We start from the raw sequence: 5,992 nt of genomic DNA, 5'->3' as shown, positions 1-5,992 counted from the left end.
CAAGATCCATATCCACACAGAATGTAACGTCCACACAGGACTCTCATACATACAACATACAAATCCACAGAAGACTAATCCACACAGGACTATCATACCTACAACATACATGTCCACACAGGACTATCAACCACAGAGGTTACACGATCCACATAGAACTAATCATCACACAAATTGCAACACAAACAACCATATTCATGGTAAATAGATAAAACAAACTCCTCATACCACTGCCAATGTTTTACCCCCCCTCCCCAATATAAATGCCAATATAACAATCTTCTCATACCACTGCCAACGTTATATGACGGTTATATCAAGTACGATATAACGACCTCCTCATACCACTGCCAACGCTATATCACAATTTACATGGACCACAACAAAAATCAATAACAAAACCAACCACTCAAGAACATCCACACATCTACCATAGTATACACAATCAGATAGTATCCGTAACCAACCAGTATTTTCAACCAAGAAGAATTCGCAGCCCAAACAATATTCACAATCACATAAAAATTATAATTCCGTAGTATTTGCAACCATTTAATTATCAAAGTTGTTTTCATGCCACACGATTTTTCGCCAATATAATATATAATCAAAAGAAATATTTTAAATGCCTGCACCATTTAGAATAATTTACTTAAATATATAGAATTTTTTACCTAAAAATTAACCAGTTTAAAATTAATTAAAAATTGTTATAAAGTATTTCCTCTTACCTGCTCCTCGAATTTCTACCTAAACCGAACGGAAAACCAAGACCTTGTAATCCAAAATTCCAAACTCACTCAAATATCAGAAAAATACTCATTTAATACTTCCTAGGCTACAAATAATTATATTTATTAAGAAAACTCCAAAATAACTGATTACGCGCTTAAATTGCGTAATTATGTGCTTTAATTCATGCATTGGGAATCCTATTTTGTATTTAAATGCCTAATTACTCTCAATATTTTAACATTATGTTTTATTTATAATATTTGAGTTTTATTAAGTAACTTATGAAATTTTGGTATTTTTTATTGTAGAGCAACTATCGGAAGCCAAAAACTAATGACACTTTTTAATCTGTGCGTAACTCTCTCATCCAACCTCCGATTCAGATGATTCAGGATGCCATAGAAAGTTAAGAAAATGTTCTACAATTTTCATGTTTTGAATTTTGCGAAATAATGGATGTATAAAGATCGAAATTAGATGTGAAGTTAGCATACGCCGTTTTATGGATTATTTCGACAATTTTTCGTAATCTTGGCGTAACTTTCTCATCCGAGCTCTAATCGAGACGATTCAAAATTCTGGGAAAATATGAAAAAGAGCTCTACATCTTTTGTGTTTTAATATTTGAGAGTTACGAGCTGTACGAGGGTTGAAAGTGGGCTTGAAAGAGGAGGGCAGTTCGTGTATCTTTGAAAAAAAGAAAAAAGAAAATAAAAAAATAAAAAAATGAGATGTGACCCGGCCATGCAGCGGTGCAGCCGGGTCATCTCAGAAGGGTGAGGCACTGGGTACAAAGAAAGGAAAGACAAAAGAAAGGAAAGAAAAGTAAAGAAAGGAAAAATAAAAGGAAAGGAATGAAAAAGTCAAAGAGGGTTTCCTTGGGAGAGAGCGGTGCGCAAGAAGAGAAGAGTAGGGGGGCAACGTGTGCTGGGCTGGAGAGAAAGGCCGCACCATAGGAGAAAAAAAGAATTTATTTATTTTTTTTGGTGAGACACACAAAGGAGGCCAAACCACAAAAAGTTTCTTGGAAAAATTATTTTTTTGGAAGCTTTCTTGTGGTTTTCTTTTGGAGGTGTTGTGAAGATACACATACAGCCAGCAAAGGAGAGTTGGAAGCACGCAAAAATAATATCTTTTCAGAATCGGAAGGTGGCGAACAACGGCAGTGTTCGGGGTGTTCGTGAAGCGCGACGGCGGTGCGGCGAGTGTTGATCTTTCCCGTACGCTCCAAATAGAAGAAAATATGGTGAAATATGTTATGTTGGATTTAATTTTCAGAATGAACTAAATTTTTGTATTCTAGGAAAACGATGTAGCCAGTTTCGAACTATGCTTGCTCTTTGATGCTAATCTGAAGTAGTTTTCATTAATGTTTGTTTGAGTTATTCTGTGCCTAATGCTTTTAATTAACTGGCCATTAATTAAATGATTTTAGTCTTATGATTTTCTACCGAAAGGGGGGAGTATAGGATAGATCTTGGATAATTCAGCGTAGGTAAATATAGAGATCGAAAGACTTGTATGAACCTACGTAGTATTAAAAATCGAGGGTCTTACTGCGTTTTTGCGTTATTAATTTGCATACTCTTATATTAAATAATAAACAAGAATAGGTTCTAATTGACTATCGAAAGAGGCTTTTGGAAAAATTGGCGATTTGTTAACAAACAGAGAAAACGAAGTTGAATTAACTAAATGAGTAAAGCATAGTGAGAAACTAGGTGAAATCGGTTTCCTAGAAGTTTTCACCATCATCAATTTGACACGTGGTATCCAGTTTTAAATTCTCTTGAATAATTTATTTAAAGTAGCTTTGTTTAAATTTTGCAGTCTAAAATTATTAATTTTTCTAAATAAAATCAAGGTTAGTAAAATTTCGGTACTTGGTAAAATTAAGACATCAATCCCTGAGGACGATACTCTACACATCATTATATTATAAAACTACGATATTGTGCACTTGCAATTTGCACTGGTCAAGTTTTTGGCGTTGTTGCCGGGGATTGAGTTTTTCTTATTTTTGCCAATATCAATACAAAGTAATCTTGGTTTTAATTTAGATTTTTATTTATTTCTTTTCTTTTTATTTTATTATTTTTTTTCTATATTTCTGGTGTGTTTTTTTTGTTGGATGCGCAGTACTAGAACACATGACAATATTCCTTTTGATCCGGAGATTGAAAGAATGCATAGAGCACTAAGGAAAAAGAGGGTAGTAGCCACGGAGAACGGACAAGATAACGTGCAGCCACGTGCCCTGAAGGATTATGTGCGACTAGTTGTGAATGACAACTATTCGGGTATCAGACGCCAACCCATTAATGCCAATAATTTTGAGCTCAAACTCGCATTAATCAGCATGGTGCAGCAGACCCAATTTAGTGGATTGCCATTTGATGATCCCAATATCCATTTGGCGATGTTTTTGGAGATTTGTGATACTGTGAAAATCAATGGTGTTATTGAAGACACCATTAGACTGAGATTATTCCCTTTCTCTTTGAGGGACAAAGCAAGAGGTTGGCTACAGTCGCTACAACCTGGGAGTATCACTAGTTGGCAGGACATGGCTGAAAAATTTTTGGCTAAATTCTTTCCACCTACAAAAACAGCTCAACTCAGGAGTGAGATTGGTCATTTCAAGCAACATGATTTTGAATCACTTTATGAAGCATGGGAAAGGTATAAAGATTTGATTCGACATTGCCCATAACATGGATTTCCGGATTGGTTGCAAATTCATATGTTCTATGATGGGTTAAATGGGCAAATTCGGACTTTAGTTGATGCTGCATTTGGAGGAACTTTAATGTCAAAGACACCTGAGGGTGCTACTGCTCTTTTGGAAGAAATGGCCTCAAATAACTATCAATGGCCAACTGAAAGAACTATGGCTAAGAAAGTTGCTAGAATTCATGATTTGGAGCCGTTTGCTGCACTTTCAGCTCAAGTCGCTTCTCTATCCCATCAGATTTTGACAACCCACAGGATACCACAAGGTGCAGAATATGTGGTAGCTACAAGTAGGACAGATCCGAGCATTGGAGCGAGTTAAGAACAGGTTCAATACATCAACAATCGGAACTACAATTATCGTGGTGATCCTTTGCCACAATATTACCATCCAGGGCTTCGAAATCATGAGAATTTGTCTTATGGATATACAAGGAATGTGCTGCAACCTCCTGCAGGATTTGAGAGTCATCAAGGTGAGAAGAAGATCACTTGAGGATGCAATGATATCTTTTATTGAGGAGACAAAAGCAAGGTTTAAAAAGACTGATTCACAGTTGGACAACATTGAGACTCATTGTAATAATATGGGAGCCACTATAAAGAACCTTGAAATACAAATTGGGCAACTGGCCACGACTATAAATACCCAACAGAGAGGAACTTTTCCTAGCAACACAGAAGTGAATCCTAAGGAACAATGCAATGTCATCACACTTAGGAGTGGAAGAGAAATTGAGAAATCACCAGCAAAGGAAACCATGTCCACACCTACACCTAAAAAGAATGGCCGAAGCAATAATAAAGGGGAAGAAGAGGAGATTGTGGATGATACACCAAGAGAGATGGACACGCTTTCAGCAATTTCATTTCCTGACAATCCTCCTATTCTCTCTACTCCACTTCCTTATCCTTAACGCTTTCAAAAGCAAAAATTAGATAAGCAATTTTCTAAATTTTTGGATATTTTTAAGAAAATTCACATAAATATTCCTTTTGCAGATGCCTTGGAACAAATGCCAAACTATGTCAAATTCCTGAAGGAGATCATTTCAAAGAAAAGAAGGTTGGAGGAGTTCAAAACAGTGAAGCTTACCGAGGAGTGTAGTGCTATTCTTCAAAAGAAATTGCCTCAAAAATTAATAGATCCAGGGAGTTTTACTTTACCTTGCACTATTGGAAATTTATTTTTTGATAAAGTTTTATGTGATCTGTGCTAGTATTAATCTTATGCCACTTTCTGTTTGCAGGAAATTGGGACTTGGAGAGATGAAACAAACAACCATTTCGTTGCAACTAGTAGACCGATTCATCAAGTATCCATGTGAAATCATAGAAGACGTATTGGTAAAGGTGGATAAATTTATTTTTCCTGCTGATTTTGTGGTGTTAGATATGGAGAAAGACAAAGAAGTCCCATTAATTCTTGGCCAACCATTCTTGGCCACTAGAAGGGCGTTAATTGATGTTCAAAATGGCGAGTTAACATTGAGAGTGGACAAGGAAGAGGTTATGTTCAACATCTACCAAGACATGAGATTCCCAGAAGATCCAAGCACTTGCTTTCGGGTAGATGTCATTCAGCAAGGTGTAGAAAAAGTCTTTCAAAAAGATGTACAAGCTAATAACCTAGAATGATCCTTGCAGCAGATTACAACACAACAGCGTGTGGGGAGGCTAGAACCTATGGTATCAAAGACGGATTCTGTAATCTCTAAAGAAAAGATGCAGCAACTTATATCTCCAGAGTTGAAACAATTCCCTGAGCATCTTCGCTATGCATTCTCGGGTGATGCGTATGAAAATGCAAAAATCTACAAAGAGCAGACGAAGAAGTGGCATGAAAAATATATTCTTAGGCGTGAGTTTGCTCCAGGACAACAGGTTCTACTCTTCAGCTCACGATTAAAACTCTTCCCAAGGAATATATTTAGAGTTAATGATCAAATATTGAAGCACTATTATGGAGAACAAATGGAGAGGAACTGTGCATTTATTCCTTTTGGAGATCCTGGTTGATGAAGATTGAAACGTCTAGCTGGAGACGTTAAAACAAGCACTTATGGGAGGCAACCCAAAGAGTTTTTCTTTTGTTTATTTCTTTTATCTTTATTACTTTATTAATTTATCCATGCACTTTTGAATAAATTAGATTTTCAATGCAGGTTTATTTGGCATGAGTACAGAGCTGAAAATTAAACTCCTCAATGGATTCACCAATAAGTCAGGGAAGTTTCTTTCTTTTCTTCAATCCTTCTCATTTTTGAATAACATTGAAAAAAAATGGTGAATATGGATGATTAGGCCATGTGTGACACTACTTATGCGCTTCATATACTTGCATATAACCTAGGAGTACACACTTGGATCATTTATGTGTAGTTTCTATTTATATGGCTCAACTAGGACTTATTGAAAGTTGATTGGTAGTGCAATTGTGTTAATCTGATCATATAAACTATTGTGTATACATGGTATCTCTTGAGGCTAAAAAATACACGTTCACGTGACTTGTAACACTTAG

General features: G+C 36.1%; 1 non-coding gene across 1 annotated transcript; it reads right to left on the bottom strand.

Annotated features, from left to right (window-relative positions):
• Positions 1-3,349: 3,349 nt before the first annotated feature.
• LOC131147299 (small nucleolar RNA R71) lies at positions 3,350-3,456 on the bottom strand. Its single transcript, XR_009134689.1, has one exon. It is a non-coding gene; the product is annotated as a small nucleolar RNA R71 (small nucleolar RNA).
• Between the last annotated feature and the right edge of the window lie 2,536 nt (positions 3,457-5,992).

The sequence above is a fragment of the Malania oleifera genome, chromosome 1 (genome assembly GCF_029873635.1).
Source record: "Malania oleifera isolate guangnan ecotype guangnan chromosome 1, ASM2987363v1, whole genome shotgun sequence".
NCBI classification, from domain to species: domain Eukaryota; kingdom Viridiplantae; phylum Streptophyta; class Magnoliopsida; order Santalales; family Ximeniaceae; genus Malania; species Malania oleifera.
Note: the sequence above shows the minus strand (reverse complement) of the source record. Positions and strands in the feature narration are given on the sequence as shown.